This window comes from Schistocerca gregaria, chromosome 4 (genome assembly GCF_023897955.1).
Source record: "Schistocerca gregaria isolate iqSchGreg1 chromosome 4, iqSchGreg1.2, whole genome shotgun sequence".
Taxonomy (NCBI): Eukaryota; Metazoa; Arthropoda; class Insecta; order Orthoptera; family Acrididae; genus Schistocerca; species Schistocerca gregaria.
In genome coordinates, this window is record NC_064923.1 from 329,291,544 (window position 1) to 329,313,627 (window position 22,084).

The window sequence follows — 22,084 nt, forward strand, 5'->3', positions numbered from 1 at the left end:
TCTTTTGTGGATTCTGTCCTTCATTTTTGTTTCTTATTTGCAAAATTATCCACAAATGCATCTGACTGATTCTTGCATGTGGCTTTGGTCTGCAACAAATTTCCTCTAACATCTGTTGTTTTTTCTATGATATCGAGTGCCGTGCCACTTAATGAATCCTTCATAGTATCAGTAGTCTTCCTTTGTGAGTTGTAAAGACTGAAAAATTTTGAATGTACTAGTCACTTAGATTTATAATAGTAATGTAATTAATTGCCCATTAAAAATGAATTGTGCAATTTTCCTTGTGTGCTTTGTTCATGCATCAATTATTGAAATTAGCTTATACTATTTTTAGTAATTATAAGCATTTGTTTGAAGCTAGTGTACATTGCTGACACTACTTACACAATTTTCTTCTTGTTGCCTGGAGATTTTTGTAGTGCATAGCTTTAAATTCCCATCCATAGATGCAAGAAATTGTTGTACGTAACTTGACAAAAATAATAATACTTATTATTATTTATTGAGGTTACATGGAATTATTAAAACCATATTCTATGCTATGCAGAGACATTATAAATGTTTATGTAGTGTATATTGCTAATAAAAGAGGATTATTTTTGTCATGATAATATGTTATGGTTTTTGGAACCAACCTTTCTGAACTTGTATGTTATCAACTCATAAATATCTAATCCTGTTGTGACTACTTCATTTATTATTTTAAATGGCAGCAACTATTATTTACAGGAAATATCTCTCTCTGTCTCTCTCTCTCTCTCTCTCTCTCTCTCTCTCTCTCTCTCTCTCTCTCTCTCTCCCTCCCTCCCTCCCTCTCTCCCTCTCCCTCCCCCTCCTTATTAAATATTTTTCTTGTCTGTATTTGTGCTGCTTGGATATTTTATTAACAGCCTTGCCACAGTTCCTGTCAGCTGAAGTTAAGCTCTGTCAGGCTTGGCTAGCACTCGGATGTGTGACTGTCCGGTCTGCCAAGCGCTTTTGGCAAGGGAGTGCACTCAGCCCTTGTGAGGCAAACTGAGGAGCTACTTGACTGAGAAGTAGTGGCTCTGGGCATGAAACTGGCAAGGGCCAGATGATCCATGTGCTGACCACATGCCCCTCCATATCTGCATCCAGTTATGCCTATAGGCTAGGATGACAAGGCAGCTGGTCAGGTTGGTGAGTACCGTTGGGACTTCTGAGGCCTGTTCAGACAGAGTTTAGTTCAGGTATTTTCTTGGTCTTTGGGGAATGGGACTGAGAGGGGGGATAAGATCAGATTCAACTTTAAAGTGAACTGCACCAAATAATATGAAGCCAAATGTAGAATCAGAGAAAGAAAAAGAATATGTTATGGTTATGCAGGTTGTTGTCTTGATGCATTTTATGAAAGAACAACTTAGTAAAATTTAAACATTTTTAATCCTTCGACCTTTGACCCTTTTGCCTATTTCTTTTTTCTACTAATGTTACACCGTCCGAGTTATCTGGATACTTCCCACCAACACCAACCTATCCGAACTCCGGAGATGGGAACTTGCCCTTCAGTATATCCTCTCTTCTCGATATCCGCCAGGCCCCAACCTTCGCTAATTTCAATTTGCCGCCGCTCATACCTCACCTGTCTTTCAACAACTTCTTTGCCTCTGTACTTCCGCCTCGACTGACATCTCTGCCCTTACTCTTTGCCTTTAAATATGTCTGCTTGTGTCTGTGTATGTGCGGATGGATGTGTGTGTGTGTGTGTGTGTGTGTGTGTGTGTGTGTGTGTGTGTGTGTGTGTGCACCTGTCTTTTTTTCCCCTAAGGGAAGCCTTTCCGCTCCCGGGATTGGAATGACTCCTTACCCTCTCCCTTAAAACCCACATCCTTTCGTCTTTCCCTCTCCTTCCTGAAGAAGCAACCATCGGTTGCGAAAGCTAGTAATTCTGTGTGTGTGTTTGTGTGTTTTGTTCATTGTGCCTGTCTGCTGGCGCTTTCCCGCTTGGTAAGTCTTGGAATCTTTGTTTTTAATATATAAAAAATAGAAAGAAACTTCCACATGGGAAAAATATATTAAAAACAAAGATTCCAAGACTTACCAAGCGGGAAAGTGCCGGCAGACAGGCACATGAACAAAACACACAAACACACACACAGAATTACTAGCTTTCGCAACCGATGGTTGCTTCTTCAGGAAGGAGAGGGAAAGACGAAAGGATGTGGGTTTTAAGGGAGAGGGTAAGGAGTCATTCCAATCCCGGGAGCGGAAAGACTTCCCTTAGGGGGAAAAAAAGGACAGGTGTACACTCGCCTACACACACACATATCCATCCGCACATACACAGACACAAGCAGACATATTTAAAGGCATATATATATCAGGAACAGGTATATGTGCCAAGTTCAAATTTATGTCAGGTATTAAGTTCTGTGATCCCTTCAAGGTGTAAATATTATATTTTAAGCTTTTAAGTCATTTCAATCAAAATATACAGCCATTTACCTCACATACTTTGATACTTGAAAATGCACTCATCGAAACATACAGGGTGCTTCCCGTTGATCTAGAATCCTGAAATTTTGGTAAGAAGCAAGGTTTCATAGTACATGTAAAGGAAAAAATCTGAAAATTGTTAATTTTTAATAACATAATATGAAAAAAACATTTTTTGTTATTTTTTATCCATGAGTCTGTTCGTCTATCTGCCTGTTAATTTTCTCTAGAACAGTTTGGAATGTCAAGTTCAAATTCATGCCACATACTAAGGTGTATGGTCACTTGGTGGTGTAAAAAGTTTTATCTTCCAAGTCAGTGCAATAAAAGATTCGGCTATTTATGTCACGTGTTCTGATTACCCACAAACTCATTCATCAGAACCTATAGAGTACTTCCTGTTGACCTACAATCATAAAATTAAACCAGAAGCAAGGTTTTACAGTACAAGTGAAGTAAATAATATGAAACATCTTAAAGTGCAATTATTTCACATAAAAATATCTTTTACCATTTGCTCAAGCATTGCACTCATCATCCGTAAAAAGTGTAATAGACGAACTTTACTGCATGCAAATATAAAATGTAAGTTGCAGTCATGTTTTAGTAAATAAAAAATGTTTTATTAAGAAATTCTTCCAATCCATCTGCGGCATACAGAAAAACCAGTGCTTAACACTATTGGTTAAAAACAGTCTCAGTTGCAAAATAATAATAATAATTTCAACCAAGGCTGTTTTTAACCAATAATGTTTTATTAAATCTTCTCTCTCTACATATATAATCTGAAGTCACCTGCTCACTTCTTTCTTCATGTTGTGTCTACATCTACATTTATACTCCGCAAGTCACCCAACGGTATGTGTAGGAGGACACTGAGAAACTACTGTAGAGATTTTGATAAGGTCTTGGAATTCACGGTACCAATATCTTACTAGTATTGATATTGATAATAGACAAAAACTGTTGAGGTTTTCAAGTCTCAGGATGGATGTATATTATTGAATCACTTCTTACACATTTTTGCCTCTGGTCATCGTTAAAGAATTGTACAGCAATAACAATAAAGTATCGTAAGTTCAAATATACTACGAACCCTAATCGGTACAAAGTAGTTTAGTGTAAGTACTGATACTAATCATAACCTTAAGCTGAAAGAATAAAGAAAGCGTTATGTAATAAGAAATCAGTTTTGTGTATCAGGTGGCACTGTTGGACTCTTCATCGAAGAAACTGATGTGACCTCAAGATGAATGTCAAATGCATATTCAAGTGGCTACACAATTCGAAATGTTAAAGTAATCCTTAGGTGTACTGCCAGTTGGTGCCCTTTGAACACCAAGAGCAAACAATACACCCATGGATTATTTTGTTATAAATCATGCTGGGAGAAGTTGAATTCAAGACGTGATTGAGCATGATACAGTAATTGTAATACTTAGGTGTGGCTTGAATTATTTTCTGTTGTGGAAACTGGAAAGGGGAGGCACATACGAAAAAAGATTGCTTTTGTAATGTGGTAATTTTGGCAACATTCTAAAAATCCAGCCTTGTTGCATTTTGTACATTCGTGAGATGTAGACAAAGAGTGTTTCATGGTATAAATGTCTGAAATACAAATTCTATCATAAAAAACCACTTTTACAAAATCTCTCATAAATAAAACAGCCTATAAAAAACCGAATTTAAAATACAGCAGGAACAAAATCCAGGATATTTTCTGTTTTATTTTGGAGAAGTAACAGTCCATATGCAGAAAATCGTTCTTATGATAATGTGAGTGTGTGTATATATATGGTAGTTTACATTGGATCAACGTAATAGAGAGATGAAACTGTAGATAATGACACCTATGAAAAATTGATGGACCATTCATAAATCAATGATTTGGAGCAATCACTGTATGATATTTCCTCAGTTGAGACAAATTAAAAGTGAAAGCTTACCAAATGATGATAATGGCAGGAGACAGTGTGACACAATATTGAGGCAAGACACAGTCAGTCTAGGAACTGATTATACAAACAATATAATGATTAATAAATTAATTGGAAGAAAGATTACAACCAAAAGAAATGTCACAAGAGATACAGTGAAATTGCTGAGAGGGAGCAGCAGTAAAAGTAGAAATGTAATTGTCGAAACTAAAGTGGAAAAAAGTGAATTGGTGTATTTAGCCACAGCTAGTGTAAAATTATTGTATTTTGATAGAATAGTGAAATATATTCACTCTACAATGGATAATTTTAATCCTGTGTCCCAGTATACTGTTAGTTCTTCTAAATCTGATGAACCAGTGTATGTAGCTTGCTCATCTCAGAATGCATTGAAGCCTGTCTCACATAGATTAAGATTCACTGTAAGCCTACTTGTGGGCTAGCATGACCCCTGAGTGGACTCCATTGATTAATCAGGTGCTTTCCTGCAAGGAGCTTTGCATGTTTTCGTGTGATATCATTAGTGCTATTTCTCTTGCACAGTTTTCTGAATGAATGCTACCTGCTGTGGCCAAACAGGATTCCTGTCAATGTCTCCTGTCACAGCTTAGAAGGTGGGGGCCCGCCACAAGTGCAGTTGTGCTAGTGACATGCTTGGCTGTAACCTAATTTCAAAGTACCTTCAATTACTGCAGATATCAGCATGGTGAAGCAGAGAAAGCATTATTTTTTTAATTGATGCACTTAGGAAAGATTGTTTCTATATGCTGAAAAAAATTTCAGTTCTTACAAACATCTGTGCTGGAAATGGACAGTTTGCAATGAGACTACTTGCAGGTGATCTTACACAGTGCGACTGCTTTGACATTACACTTTGTGAAATAGACTTGAGTGGTTCCAGTGAATAGTTAGCAGCCTTCTTGCACTTGCAATTGGAGTGTGGATCTTTCTCTTTAAACTCATAGTTATTGTATACCTGTAAGTTATGTACAACTGTTTTTTGATACAGCTAATTTTTGTATATGAAATAACCTGTTAATTGTGTAAAGGCAGTAATTTCCATTGAACTTGATAGAAGCTGTACATGATTCTATGACATGTTATGTATACTAACATCAAGCGCAAAATTTTTATAGCAGGTTCAGCTGGTATAAAATTTATGTAATATTATGCATAACTGACTTTTTTATTTGTTCCTGTTATTGTTATTATTATTATTATTATTGACAAACATAGCTGCAATTCATTAACTTTTGTTGAGGCTATCTGTGACCATTGAGTAGTCAACATGAACACCAAAATGGGTAAAAACAGCAATTTTGGTGGAAAAATGCCTATATACTAGGCATATACCTATATTTTTACACATTCAGATGTGCAGTAATGAATCACAGAAGTTCAGTTCAAGATCAACAGTAGTGTCCCCTTTTAATATGTATACAGTTTATTTCTAATTTATCTGTTCCATAAATAAAAATTAAGTTCTGTCCCCCCCCCCCAGTGGGAAGAGTGCTCATACAATACACCCTGTTGTCTTCACTTAAAATTTATCTCTCATCTATATATTTCCTTAAATTACAAATAGTATGTATGGGTAATTATATGAATAATAAAGAAACTCATTCTCTTCACACTAACATGGGGCACTAAGAAAACAATTGACAGAAGATCTAAAATATGGAAAGGATATTGTTCAGTCTTATTCACATGTTTTTAGAACATGCAAAGTCACTGATGGTATTGAGAAACTAGTTTATGGCCCAGCTGCTAACTGCAGAAATCTGAAGCATCAAAGATGCTCTGCATATCATGAGGGATTTCTGTCTTTCATTGACAATTTTGTTTTTCTCTGTGAATAATGGTCTTTTCTTTCTGTCACCTTTGCCCCAACTCAATGTTTACTTCTCACTGTAGCATCAATTAGGAAAATTACAGTGTTCTAGATTCTTCTGAGTTCTTTCAATATTCCATCAGGTATTTTTCCCTATTGTTGTAATACTACACCAGAAAGCTGATTTCATTATAGTTGTGATGAACGTAATTAGGAGACTATTGCTAACATTAATAACAACACAATTAAAAAACAAAAAGTCATTACAAAGATTCTGAAACTTTTTATGTAAGATAATGAGGGTATTATTTCAGCCTTGTACCCCACTTCATAATTTTCTTTCTTTATTTTTTCCTGCATTTCAAGTAAGAAACTAGAAATATTTACTCATTTTACTAAGGTTTTTGAAGCTCCTCTTCTCGTTTTTCCGTGTTTGCGATTTAAAAACTGGGTTATTTTGGGAATCGGCCCTATGCAAACACAATTACTGTATTTTTATATTTCCCCAGACATGTTTTGACACCAATGATTCATCTTCTGTGGGTTAAATTTTTATTTTCTATAAAGTATAATATCACATTTGTAATAATTTAACTACCGTAGACCTAAGTAATACAATATTTGCAATTTGTTTTGTTTTGTTTTGTTTGGACACCCACCTTAAAATTACATCACTATGTGAACTGTATTATTAAACATCGATTTTAGTGCCCGTTTTTGTCATTTCTTTCACAGCATGTCATTTACAAACTAGACACGAAGAAAACTTATTGCGTATTTGAAGAGAGCTGTTTCGAGGTTAGATGTTATGTACATTTCTATACTTACATTTTCTGTCCTGTTTCCTGTCCCTGGTCAGTGTCTCAATCAGCCACTATTTAGTGCGTTGCTTTCACTCATTTCTTCATAAATTTCCACTCACTACTTCACCTCACATGCACTTACACCAAATGTCGCGAAATGTGATCTGAACACACACTTCTGGCAATACAGTCAGTGAGATGTGTCATGTTTGCTCACTTGTTCATCATTGGTCTTGTGTGTGTTATGGTGCTGATTTTGACTGTGTGTGTGTGTGTGTGTGTGTGTGTGTGTGTGTGGTAGTTCTCCTCTGTTGTGTTTTTGATAGAGACTGTTGCTTTCTCTGAGGATCTTAAGATCAGTCTCCATGTTTTTTTGGGTGGTGGTTTTCTTGAATTAGATGATCTGCAATAGTGGAGTGTGTACTATCACTTCTTAGGGCTCTGAGGTGTTTGGAGTACGTCATTTTGAAATTTATGTATGTTTGGCCTATGTAGACCGACTGGCATGAACTGCAGGTTAACTGATATATTCCAGCTTTGGAATATAGTATTGCTATTATTTTTAAAGCTCTAGGCCATTGCTTGAAATTCCAAAATATGTTTTTCTTCGATAGCTCACAAACTAGGGCCCAGCAGGGTGAATGGGTGCAGTGTGCGATACCTGGGCCCCTAACCTACACAACCATATTAATTTGTTTACCGAGCGAGGTGGCGCAGTGGTTAGCACACTGGACTCGCACTCAGGAGGACGACGGTTCAATCCCGTGTCCGGCCATCCTGATTTAGGTTTTCCATGCCCTAAATCACTCCAGGCAAATGCCGGAATGGTTCCTATGAAAGGGCACGGCCGACTTCCTTCCCTAAACCGATGGGACCAATGGTCCCGCAGTTTGGTCTCTTCCCCCAAAACAACCCAACCCAACCATATAGATGGTTTCAAAAAGTCAGTCCCACCCCTGGCAACCTCTTCTTGTAAGATAATGTGTAATGTCAATATTACTTAATGTGTTCTCTGGAACTGAAACTGCTCTTTCCCAAGATTGACTTCTACAAGGGTGAATTAAATATATACAGGATTTTATTTTTTAATCTTTTACTGAAAAACTAAAAGCAGTTACAGTTTATTTTGCCACACAGGTTGCCACTTCAGAAATACACTTTTCCCAGTAAGAAGGAAGGTGTTTTTATCGCAGCAGCCTAGATAGAAGCTGGTTACGCCAGGAACCAATTACACATGGACTCCTCCATGCTCTCATCATCTACAAAACAGTACCCTGCGAAAGCTTCTTTAAGCAATCCAAATAAATGGAAATCCCTAGGCAATTGGTCTGGGATGTAAGGAGGATTGAGTCCAGTGCATTCCTTGTAGTTTGGAGACTGTTAGAGCTGCAGTATGGAGCCTGCATTGTTGTGGAGGAGGATGACCTGTTGAATCAGTTGGTCTTATGCTATGTGGCGATATGCATCCCACACCTTCTCCATCAGATCACACCAATTGTGCACTGCTCATGCTATCACTGAGCAAAATGCCTTGCCGCTCAAAAAATAACAGTTGAAAGGACCTTGCCAGCTGACTTTAACTGGGTCCCCACCTCTTTCTCTGCCATTCCTTGCTGGCTTGTTTGGATTCAAGAGTGTAGTAGTGGACCCACATTACTTTATTTTGCAGACTTTTCTGTAAGCCTCTGACAGACCTCCAAACGCCTCAACTTCTGACTTTCAATCAAAAAGTGAGGGACCCATCAGGAACACATTTTACAGAACTGTAGGTCATTTGTGATGATCAATTGATAGTTCCCATAACTTAATCTAACTGCATTAATGTTTTCATCAGTAATGCCAGTTGGATGACATCTTGTTGTTGGTTTTCCACATGTTCTTGGACTTCTTTGAAATCTTTATGCCACATAAACCCATGTGCCCTTGATAATGTTTGTTCACCAAACTGTGCAATCAATCTCTGGAAAATCTCTCTTGCCCAAACTCCTTCACGAGCAAGAAATTTCATCATACATTGCACAGTGGACGTGTGCACCTGTTGGGTGTGACATAATGCCCAGCTCTCCCCATTCCTAATGGCCCCATCCAATAACACTAGACATTCAGATCCTCCAATAACACTAGACATTCAGATCCTGTATTATCATCAGTTGATGCTTAGAAACAAAAATCCCATTTATATTTGATTCATCTTCGTACCAATCTTTCCATTTTTTTTGAAAAAAAAAAACTCGTTTCAGTATTTTTCATCCTCAGTATTTTTCATCCACTAGCTGTATTGGTCATAGCATGGTTGGCCTGTAAAGCAGGCACTGATTGACCCATGCCATGCCAGAACAGAGGCGGGTAGTGTATGGAAACTCAGGAGGTGGTGAGGAGTTGTTGGTGGCTGCAGTGGGGTCTGGGTTGTTTACTGGGGCTCTGAGGTGATGTAGCTCCCACCACACTCACAGGACTCATCTTCAGCCATGAAGACCCACTTCTTGAGGTTTGCCTTGCACCATTACACTCCCGTCCTCAACTGGTTTTTGTGCCTTCCTCTCACATAAGCTAGGTGAAAGCCCACAGCAAGTTTCTTTTTTTATGTTCTCCCGTACCCTTCTAGTTAATGTATTTTGCATAGTTCTGTTTGGGGAGATCCAGGTGCTGATGGAGTTATTGATACGTGCATGAATATCATCACTGATCTCAACTTAGGCATTTGGGTTCATATCCTAACAGAGGGTGTCTGGGATCAATTTCATGCTCCATTTTCTCCATTTCTGCAACTATTTTTCTGTGGATGTCAGATAGTGTTGTACCCGTAATCTGATAAATTTTGGTGGCAGGAGTTGGTCATAGGGAGCTAGTCACAATGCTCCCAGTCTCTTTCGATGCCATATCCATGTGGCATGTGTGGAATTTCACCAAACTGGTGCTGCGTGTTCTGCTGCAGAGAAGCATAGTGCCAGGGCAGATGTATAGAGCATGTTTGGCTGTGAGCCCCAGATGGTGCCAGTAAGTTGATGGACGATGTTCTGGGCAGATACTGTTAGCTTTGTTTCTAGGCAATGATATTTGAATGTGAGACTATGATCCAACTTTCCTCCCAGGAACTTTGGAATACTGTAATGGTTGTTCACCACTCCAGATAATATTTACTTCGTCCTGGTTTCCCAGTTGGAAGATATAGAGCTGCATCTTCCTGGGATTTTGATTTTAGGTGATAATCATCTTCAAAGGCTGCCATCAGCTTCATCTCTATTTCCTCAAAGGTTTTGCCTTGAACTGCATTTGTTATATCATCAGCATAAAATAATTAATGTGCAGCAGAGGAACCACTACACTAACCAAGAGAGACTATTTCAGCATCCTCTATTTGCTCATCCTATAATGCAAAGTGACAAGAAACCTTCTACTTTGCAGCAAACGATTGGTAAACTTTGTTAAACAGTAGTCATTAGTGATTGAATACAACCTTCTATTCAACTTCTTTGGTTGACAGTGTCATATGTTGCTGACAGATCTATGAGTACCACTTCTATAACTTATTGTGATTAAAAATTTGACGCTCTCATGACCAATAATGACCCATTGAATCTTCTCTGTCATATGTACAAGTCCAGACTAGAGCTTCATGCTGTAGTAAAGGTGCGACTATGAGAATTAGGCTCAGTAAGTTGAGTTCAGGATATGGGGAAGGTAACAAAGCCTGCAACTATGCAGCTGCTTTGCTGGGCTATGACCATGTGTGTGTGTGTGTGTGTGTGTGTGTGTGTGTGTGTGTACATGAAGAGTGGTTGCCATCTTCATTATTTTCTTCATTTGAGATCTGAATGTTCTGAACAACCATGCTGCTTCTGAGGCTGATGCTGAATTAAAGGGGGCAGTGATTAGATGTGGCAAAAGAAATAGGACTCACCTGATGTGAATTGTGGGTCTTGATTAAATATGATGTTGATTCAGACAGCATACAGGAAATTGATGAATGACACAACAAATAACCACATAACCCCCCTTGAATGGACCGCTAAAGTAGAAGCGGAAGAGTTCCCATGGCTAGTAGGGTGTGAGATGGGGAAGAAATGTCAGACTCTATGTAATAAGTTTTGTGCATGTTTAGGAGGCCTGGACTCATTACATTCAACAAAATGCCTCCACATCTAGAAATTGAGGCTGTAATTCATCTCAGCTGCTATTATTGTGTGAAACATACATCTAGTCAATTATTCCATATAGTTGGGAAACTCACATGACACACAGTGCCTATTCTGAATTGTGAGGCATCTGTTTGCTAAGACCAATTGTCTGACTGGCATAAACATTACCAAGCAGAGAGCAGAATTCAAATTTTTCATACCTTCAAGAATGTTGCCTGACAAAATTTGTGGCCACTGAAATTTGACCCTTTCCTCCAAAACGAATTGGTGTGGTGTAATATTTGCACAGTATTTAGTATAAGTTTGTCACAGTAATTCATCTTACCCAAAAATATCAGGAAATCCTTCAAATTTTTGGATGCAGGGAGGTAGCTAGTCCTTTTATACTGGTTGATGTTGGTTCAAGACAATATTAGCTCAGCACTTGGTAGAGGTATTTGAATACCTGGTTGGAAAACACTACCCATGTTTATTACATGTTGAGCTTATAAAATAACTGCTTCAAATTGATTAGGTGTTGGTCCGAGGTAGAACAATTTACTGTAACGTAATTTAGATGCAGGGGTTGGACAAAAATAGGGGAAGACCCAAACCACAATACACTACCATGCCTAATATGGTGTAGGAAACTGATTAATTCAAAGCAGTTTCCAGTAATCTCAAATGGTGTCCCGTATAGTTTTCAAGGGAATCTAATACCAGTCTTACTGCAAAATAGGACAAGTTCCAGTAACAATGATGGAGGTGGAGGACGATCATGCACCCTTATCTCCAAAGCAGACCACAAAGACCAAATAATACTGAGATCTGGTGAGTGCACTGGTCAGGGACGATGTGACAATTTATCCTTGTGCTCACAAAACCAGCCCTGGACAAAGCAAGAACTCCAACCAAATTACTTTCTTCCATTGCTCCATAGTGCAGGTTTTATCGCTTCAGCGCCACATTTCCCTTGTATGGGCAACTGTATTACTAATGAGTAGTTTGGGAATTCCAGCTTGCATTGCAATTCCCTGCTTGTGGAGCTCCATTTGTATTGTTTTGGTGCTGACAGGATTCATAAGTGCAGTATTCAATTCTACAGTGCCTTTTGCACCTATCATCCTCGTATTTTTGGTCAAAATCCTTGTCGACAACCATCCGTCATGATCATTCAGCACATACTTTTGTTCACATTGTGACTTAGTGGATAATGTATTTTTAGCACTTACAATGCCAACAGGATATCCATTATGCTGACCTAACACAAAAGGCTTACTGATTGTCATAAAATGCTTTCATTCTGCATGTAAGAGTAATTGCAGATAAGCATCTCAATCTAGAACTTACTGCTCATAATTCTGTCAGTAGCTTTTTTTGCATAGTAAAACAGATAAATATCTACATTCGACTGAACATTGATAGATTCTTTAAAATCATCACAAATTCGACTCTTAGTGTTAGGCTTTTTAATTATAGCAATGGGTGTCACCCATGGAAAGACGCAGTTACTGTCACAGCACACAACCCTGTAAACAAATGTGTTCTGCTTTAAAAACTTCCTTTACTGCAAAAGGCATGGGCCTAGCTCAGAAAACAGTGGCAAACCGTATTAGGTTTGTTAATGATACTTCAAAGTTTTGTTTACAACCCCGATTAGATTCAAAGAATTTGTTACTTAAAGCAAACAAATCAGTAGATAGAACACTATTCAGTTTGATGTTAACTGAATCTTGTATTTGAAAACTATAACCAGTAAATGTGTCTGGACCAGAAAGTTGTACTCCTAAAAGCAGTACAAAAAAATTTATTGGTTATGCACATGTTTGTAGGAAATGTTGATTGTTACCCAGCCTTTTAAAGCTATAGGCTGATTTCTATATATTACCACTCAACATTTCCAAAGCCAATAAGCCAGTCTGCCATGCCATCATGTTTCATTGTTAATCACCTTGAAAATCCATGCCCCCCTCAGAGTTGATGACTAATGAGAAAATCAGTCTGAGTCCACTTTAAGTATTGGCTGATGGATCTGGTATGATGGTGTGCAGTGGGTTGCAATGCCCCACATGAATGTCTTTGACTGATGGCAGCCGCATGTTAGTGCCCTGCAAGCACATGGATCACCCACAGGTACGGCATGACGTGCAATGTGAGAGACGGCATGAATACATTTAGCAAACATTGTTGGTGGAAGTTGCAGAATATGACTGAGGCTTCCTCACCAGATAACACAAGTGACTGACCACTTTGCTGCAGCCATGTGGGTGTCACACACATGTAGTCGCTTGCACATAGGCTGCAAACTTTGTACCTGAGTATGATGAATACAGATTAGAAGTTATTATTTTTTATTCATGAACAACACACAAAAATATTTATTCTAAATATTATTCATTTAAACGAATAAAAATATTTATTTGTCATCTGTGAATAATAAACGTTACAAATAATAGATAAATATGAAATCCAGTGACATTTATTGGTCCAATTCTTTATCACTTATTAAACAAATGTACTTTTTGTTGTTGTTAAATTAGTTTTCAAGAAAACTTTTTTGCTCGAAATATCTCATCAGAAAGTTTATTTGATTTGTTATGCTTTCTCATTGCAACACATTAAAGAAAATATGTTCTACACAGCTAAAGAGCATACCGACACATATCATCTTCTGAAATCATCTTTATTTTAGGATAATGATGCAAGATTTTGTCTTCTACAAAAATTTAGAATTCATCAATTCTGCTGTAGTTTTTTTGGAAATAATTCTTCGTTACACTACATTACCTTAAATTTTCAAATCATGTTCAAAATAAAATCTTCTTTTTACAACATAACAAGATTTAAAACTGGGGATCCGATTTCTTCAACTTTTCTGTGGCTACCATAAGTCTGTAGTATGTTGTAAGCCTCCTTAGGTAATGGACAGCAACACGGGTGAACTCTTTTTTTAAATTTTTTATTGTGGGTAAGACAGTGCTGCAGTAAATGCGGTTGGTGTATAAAAGCAGAAAACTTCTTCAAATTGCCCGTTGACAATTTCTCGATAAAAAAAAGTTGACAGTGTGATGTAATATTATGAACTCTTTTGTGTGCTCAAACACACACATAACATCACATCACATCACATCACATCTACAAACTATTCCATCTCCTAATGGATAGGTTACTGTGAGTTAATCCTAGAAAATTTTGAATGACTTTAAATGATCATCAGCTTTCCATAAAGTTTTACGAGACTTTAGATTAAACGTCACCATGTTTGTCATTAGCAACCACTGAATTCTTGCTCAATTCACTCATTTTGTAACCCTATAAACACATGCAAACTGCATAACTATATCAAGGAGACATCCATATCCATTAGTGCTAGCAATTTAAGGAAGGTGTTAAAGATGAAGAGTGCCGCATTCTTATCATTGGCTACTTACGTAGAGTACTTCTGCCTGTTTTCAGGGGGAAGGTGAGAAGTACTGGCAGATGCAAGGACATTTGAATGGGAGCCACGTTGGAAGTGTAAATGCTAAGACTGTCCCCCTATAAGTATTCTTATGATTCATTTATTACACTGTAAATTGAGTAAAGTTGCAGCCAGAGATCGCCTTGGACACTGCAGTGCTTTTATTCAAATAATTCTCACTTCTTCCTCATCACTATACCTCTCATTTCTGTTCTCATTGTGGTCATTAAAGTTAATATTATCAACTGTAATGAGTCCTATTAGTTCATTGGCTCAATTTACTTGAGATTTCTTAGAGTATAGCTGGATTGGAACTTTTGGTAATTGTGAATAAAGTACACAATTACAATCAGTTTTCATGTCCATCAACATAAATCTGTATTATTTGCTCTGTCCAAAATACATCTGTGTCAATGCAGTTTTAGCTGGAGACTGAATGCAAGCATAATGTCATCAGCTTTTATTCACACAAATTTAGGCCTTCAAAGCTAACTCAATGACCTTCAACAACATTCAGTGTTCCATTACTACTTTACATTTAGTTATACATTGTACTCTGTAAGTGTGGTAATACTTAATGAATCTCAGCTATACAGCATTCATTTTCCCCATGGAAAATCAATAGCTAAAGAGAAATTATAATCATAAATCTTGCCAATGCTTGCTGGACCCATTAGTGGCACTACTTTGAGACAAAATCGTGTAGAGTTCGTTTCCCAGCTGTCAGTGAGTAAGTGCTGCATGATACTGAGTGTGGAAACAGCCAGCTGCATGCTTCTGTGTGCCAAGTGAGTGATGGGCAGTGAGCACTACTCACGCAGATTCACCAAGCACATGCAATGCTCTACAACATACACATTTGTTAGACATAAAACAAATATTATTATACTGTGTGCAATTCCACTGGTAGCCATTGCAAAAATTTGTTTTTCCTACAATTTAGAAACTAGAATGATGATATTTGCCATTATTATGACTACTACTATTAGAATTTCTGTTGTCACATCACATTTTTTATTGAGGTGACATTTGAGTATTAATTTCTTAATCAGTTTATAGGCAGAATTTATATGACTGGTTTACTATCTTCTAACACTAGCTGTAACTTGATGTAGCAGCTACTACATGCATCTGCATCTTGAAATGAGTGGACAACATGTTACATAACACAGTGATGGACAATCTATAAGTTTTTAAGAGCAGTTTTAATTTGTGAACCAGTTGATGTTGTCACTACTAGCAGGGAATAAAAATATTGTCTGAACTCAAGTATCATAGATATTACTGTGGCAAAACAACTGGAACTGTTGGAATTTATACTCAAAAATTTGCTTGAATCATCAAATGTCAAAAATGTAAATGCTGCCAGTGCTGTTGTAGCTACCAGCCATAGTAAGGTTGCTTCTATGCACTCCAGCAGCGCCCACTGCTGTTTCTGTAGTATCTCAGACTGTTGAAGTTGATCTTTTTGTTACATCAGCTGTAGTTGCCACAATTAAAAAAAAAAAACCTTCAGTATCTTCACCTGAAACTAAACTCGCCATATCACCACTGCAAACTATGCTGCATATGTCCTGACTGCTGACATCCTCTTTGCAATATGGAATTCTCCAAGATGCTCAAGATTAAATTATCTTTCAAATTGTCCTTGTTCACTTTTATTTTTTTATAAGAATATACCTGATGGTTATGAATAAAGTGCGGCTACTCATAGAGGTCCATTGTGGGCTGTAATTATTGTATGACAATGAAACTTGGTAGATATGCTGATGTGTTAATATGTAATATGTAACCGATTTACTCTACCAAAAAAAAGCTCAAATTTTGGCCACCAGTTGCAAATCCAGCACTGTACAGCATCTCGTCAATGTCTCTAGTGCTTGTGTTGAACAAACTGTGTGTGGCAGTTAATAATAAAATCAACATTATGACAGTCTCACTTGTTGGACCTTACATCCCATTCCTAATCCATTACACGTGGAAACATGTCTTGCATTCACAGTGACAGATTTGGACCAGATGGTGAAAATTGGAACTAATTTTTTCCAGTATAAATTGGTTCTACATTAATGCATTAGGGTAATTACACCCCACACCAGGCCCCTGTGAGTGACTGTACTTTCATTATAACCATCCCGTATTTTTTGATATGGTTGTTTCACTGAAAATGACTTTTGCTCATTCAATGCTGTAACAGTCAAAATTTATCTCCAAATTCTGGGCTATCAGTGTCTTTCTCATTTTAAATCAGAGACTTTTTCTTAGTCTATAGAATTTTGTATCCCTAACCACTAAAGTGACTGTGGTAGTGAAAGCTGTCACAGAATGTATAAAAAATTTTAGAATAAAGGAAACAACTCACCAAGCAGAAGTAACTTAAACTGTATCAAAGTTATCAATATCTGAACTGAATATGGCAGCAATCTACACAAGCACCTCACCTATTTGTACATGATGAAGCTTATCTACTGTGTAGCTCCTTTGACAACCAGCCACACCTTATAGCATAAATTGTGGTCCTCAGTCCAATGACTCTTTTTATGCAGCTCTTCATGCTAGTATACCCTTGCATATCTCTTCATTTCTAAATAACTACTGCAACTTGCTTACTGCATTCATCCCTTTCCCTCTATCCACCCCCCCCCCCCCCCCCCTACTCAACTACAACTTTCCTTTCATGTCCAATGAATTGTAACTGCAGTATGATTTCTGTTCAAGCTATATGGAACATTAATTGATCTTCCCCATGGTTGATGACTTCTACCAGTTTTTCTGTTCTTCTGTAAGTATTTCATCTTGATATTTTCCAACTGTGACTTATTGAAGTGATAGCTTAATAATATTCACAATCAACACCCTTGGAACTGGAATTTTATTACTTTCTTCATGAAGTCTGAAGGTATTTTACCTGTGTCTCATATCTTGCATATGACGTGGAATAGTTTTGTATGGCTGGCTCTCCCAGGGATTTGATAATTCTGAGGGAGTGTCATCTACTCAAGTTTTAAACATCACAGTTATTGTCACAAGGGTGTATGTTACTACTGTCGGTATGCCAAGAACAACAGCGATTTGCAACTTTTGCGTTGTAACCACCTAAAGTAATGGTAAAGTATGGCTACTAAAATGTCTTATCTTTATCTAAAAGAATGAAGTATATAAGGAGTTCTGTGCATCCTGTAGAGATACTCCATTGTGAATGTACTACCAGTTATCGCCTAATTTATGACTCTTCAATGGCAGGAGAACTGCACTTGAGGCCAAGGTAGTATGTTCATAATACTTCAACAAAATTTAATCTCAGTGATGACAAGTATTGTAATTATCACAGTGTGGCTGACAGGATGGTAGTGAATGATTACTAGTCATTAGATCACGACTCAGTAAGTTGGAAACAGTTTTTGAAACATATGCATAAAATGCAGTTGACAGTTGGATGTTTAATTAATTGCACTCAGCAGTACCTCACATCATTTCTGATGGAAATAAGATGAAAATACGCTTCACATTGTACATTAGCAACATCTACATGTTTAACAAGGCTTTCATATGTACCAGGTAAATTGTTATATTTTGCTTGAAGTTCATGAAAACCATTTTTGATATAAAGACCCAGCTTTTCAATGGTTTCATGTAAACTAGAATTGGTTAGACAATATTTTGTTTACAAATAATTTCAACTGAAAGAACATATATATGCAATTAAATATTATTCTTGTGACCTGCAAACATTTGTTGTATCTAATGAATGTGGTTGTAACAGTACTTGGTGAACAGATCAGGAAGGTATGAATATGAACAACAAATATAAAGTCTAATGTAGTACTGGGAATATACAGAGAAAGATATGGAAGAACAATATGAAACACGTTAAGCTCTATATCCTGTTCATAATGTATAAAAACTGAAAACAAATGAGGCCAAACAAGAACTGGAGTTGTCATAAATAGAATACGAAGAAGCTTCAGAGTATGGGCACAAATTGGAAACATGAAACATAAAAATGAATGTTGACACTATTTGAGACAGAAGATGAGCATCTTCTCATAATTAGCTAAAACAGCAGCAACTGTCGTACAGCTGATGGTCATACAAATAATAAAGAAGACATAACACACTTGTTTTTAGAAACTGGTGATTGGTGTCACTACAATACTTTTCCTATGCACACTCCTAATGTAACTTACTAATCCTGTAACTGACAAAACCTATTTCAGCAAAGACAAATGGACCATGTTATATACTAACTGGCATTATGTTCTGCTATTTGTGTCGGTGGACTCTCCACATAAGAATTTATGCTACATTACCGTACTGTAATTGGCCATAAAGTTGACTATTTCATTTTTAATGACTTTTTGCCACCCTCCTCCTGCTCCACATTTTCAAATCTGACTCTCTTAAATTATACATTCTTATAACTTCAGTTTTTCAAATCTAATACATTGCCAATGTTTTATTGTTTATATCTCTTTGATTCTACTGTCATGTCTCTCCCTTGATCAAGTGTCCCAAACGATTTTGTACCTGCATGGTCTCATTTCCTCCAGTCCATCTTTCTTTATTGTTGCGAAGAAGAACCACTTGTTTCAAACAGAAGCATCTGTATTAGTTTTAATTGTATGCGTCTACATCTGCTGCCACTTGATAAGCAGACATAACACGCTTAAGTGCAGACATAACACACTTAAGTGCAGAAGTTTTTTTCTCTCATTGTTGGCATTTTTATTTATTGCCCTGCTACTTTAGTGTATATATAATGAAACATCCTGCCCTTCACCTGAAGAGATGTAGGGAAGCCACAAAAATCTAAGTCACGATGGCTATGAGGACTTCCTGACTTACCAAATGTGAATCCAATGTCATAACCATTGTTCTAATGTATAAAATAACATAAAATAATATTTTATTGTGCCTGTCTACCGGCACTTTCCCACTTGGTCAGTCTTGGAATCTTTATTTTTAATATATTTTTCCCATATGGAAGTTTCTTTCATATATATACACACCAAGCGGGAAAGCACCGGTAGACAGGCACAATAAATAAAGGGCAGGTGTACACACACGCACACGCACACACGCACACACACACACACACACACACGCACACACGCACACACACACACACACACACACACACACACACACACACACATATCGATCCGCACATACACAGACACAAGCAGACATTTGTAAAGGCAAAGAGGTCGGGGAGAGATGTCAGTCGAGGCGGAAGTACAGAGGCAAAGAAGTTGTTGAAAGACAGGTGAGGTATGAGTCGCGGCAACTTGAAATTAGAAATTAGCGGAGGTTGAGGCCTGGCGGATATCGAGAAGAGAGGATATACTGAAGGGCAAGTTCCCATCTCCGGAGTTCGGATAGGTTGGTGTTGTGGGAAGTATCCATATAATCCAGACGGTGTAACACTGTGCCAAGATGTGCTGGCCGTGCACCAAGGCATGTTTAGCCACAGGGTGATCCTCATTACCAACAAACACTGTCTGCCTGTGTCCATTCATGCGAATGGACAGTTTGTTGCTGGTCATTCCCACATAGAAAGCGTCACAGTATAGGCAGGTCAGTTGGTAAATCACGTGGGTGCCTTCACACGTGGCTCTGCCTTTGATCATGTACACCTTCCGGGTTACAGGACTGGAGTAAGTGGTGGTGGGAGGGTGCATAGGACAGGCTTTACACTGGGGGCAGTTACAAGGGTAAGAGCCAGAGGGTAGGGAAGGTGGTTTGGGGATTTCATAGGGATGAACCAAGAGGTTACGAAGGTTAGCTGGACAGCGGAAAGGCACTCTTGGTGGAGTGGGGAGGATTTCATGAAGGATGGATCTCATTTCTGGGCAGGATTTTAGGAAGTCGTATCCCTGCTGTAGAGCCACATTCAGAGTCTGATCCAGTCCCGGGAAGTATCCTGTCACAAGTGGGGCACTTTTAGGTTTCTTCTGTGAGAGGTTCTGGGTTTGAGGGGATGAGGAAGTGGCTCTGGTTATTTGCTTCTGTACCAGGTTGGGAGGGTAGTTGCGGGATGCAAAAGCTGTTTTCAAGTTGTTGGTATAATGGTCCAGGGATTCAGGACTGGAGCAGATTCGTTTGCCACGGAGGCCTAGGCTGTAGGGAAGGGACCGTTTGATATGGAATGGGTGGCAGCTGTCATAATGGAGGTACTGTTGCTTGTTGGTGGGTTTGATGTGGACGGATGTGTGAAGCTGGCCATTGGACAGATGGAGGTCAACGTCAAGGAAAGTGGCATGGGATTTGGAGTAGGACCTGGTGAATCTGATGGAACCAAAGGATTTGAGGTTGGAGAGGAAATTCAGGAGTTGTTCCTCACTGTGAGTCCAGATCATGAAGATGTCGTCAATAAATCTGTACCAAACTTTGGGTCGGCAGGCTTGGGTAACCAAGAAGGCTTCCTCTAAGCGACCCATAAATAGGTTGGCATACGAGGGGGCCATCCTGATACCCATGGCTGTTCCCTTTAATTGTTGGTATGTCTGGCCTTCAAAAGTGAAGAAGTTGTGGGTCAGGATGAAGCTGGCTAAGTTGACGAGGAAAGAGGTTTTTGGTAGGGTGGCAGGTGATCGGCGTGAAAGGAAGTGCTCCATTGCAGCGAGGCCCTGGACGTGCAGGATATTTGTGTATAGGGAAGTGGCATCAATGGTTACAAGGATGGTTTCTGGGGGTAACAGACTGGGTAAGGATTCCAGGTGTTCGAGAAAGTGGTTGGTGTCTTTGATGAAGGATGGGAGACTGCATGTAATGGGTTGAAGGTGTTGATCTACATAGGCAGAGATACGTTTTGCGGGGACTTGGTAACCAGCTACAATGGGGCGGCCGGGATGTTTGGGTTTGTGAATTTTAGGAAGTAGGTAGAAGGTAGGAGTGCGAGGTGTCGCTGGGGTCAGGAGTTTGATGGAGTCAGGTGAAAGGTTTTTTAGGGGGCCTAAGGTTCTGAGTATTCCTTGAAGCTCCGCCTGGACATCAGGAATGGGATTACCTTGGCAAATTTTGTATGTAGAGTTGTCTGAAAGCTGACACAGTCCCTCATCCACATACTCCCGACGATCAAGTACCACGGAAGAATGATGATGGATCGGTCAGCTTTCAGATCACGGATAGCCTGGGCTTCGGCTGTGGTGATGTTGGGAGTAGGATTAACGTTTTTCAAGAAAGATTGAGAGGCAAGGCTGGAAGTGAGGAATTCCTGGAAGGTTTGGAGAGGGTGATTTTGAGGAAGAGGAGGTGGGTCCCGCTGTGATGGAGGACGGAACTGTTCCAGGTAGGGTTCAATTTGGATAGTGTCTTGGGGAGTTGGATATTAGGAGTGGGATCAGGATTATTTTTCTTCGTGGCAACCTCCCACCACCACCTACTCCAGTCCTGTAACCCGGAAGGTGTACACGATCAAAGGCAGAGCCACGTGTGAAAGCACCCACGTGATTTACCAACTGATCTGCATACACTGT

The 22,084-nt window shown here is 38.6% G+C and overlaps 1 protein-coding gene across 11 annotated transcripts in view; it reads left to right on the forward strand.

Annotated features, from left to right (window-relative positions):
* LOC126268005 (F-actin-monooxygenase Mical) overlaps positions 1–22,084 on the forward strand; it is a 505,795-nt gene that overhangs the window by 481,544 nt on the left and 2,167 nt on the right. The gene's annotated exons all lie outside the window — the stretch shown is intronic.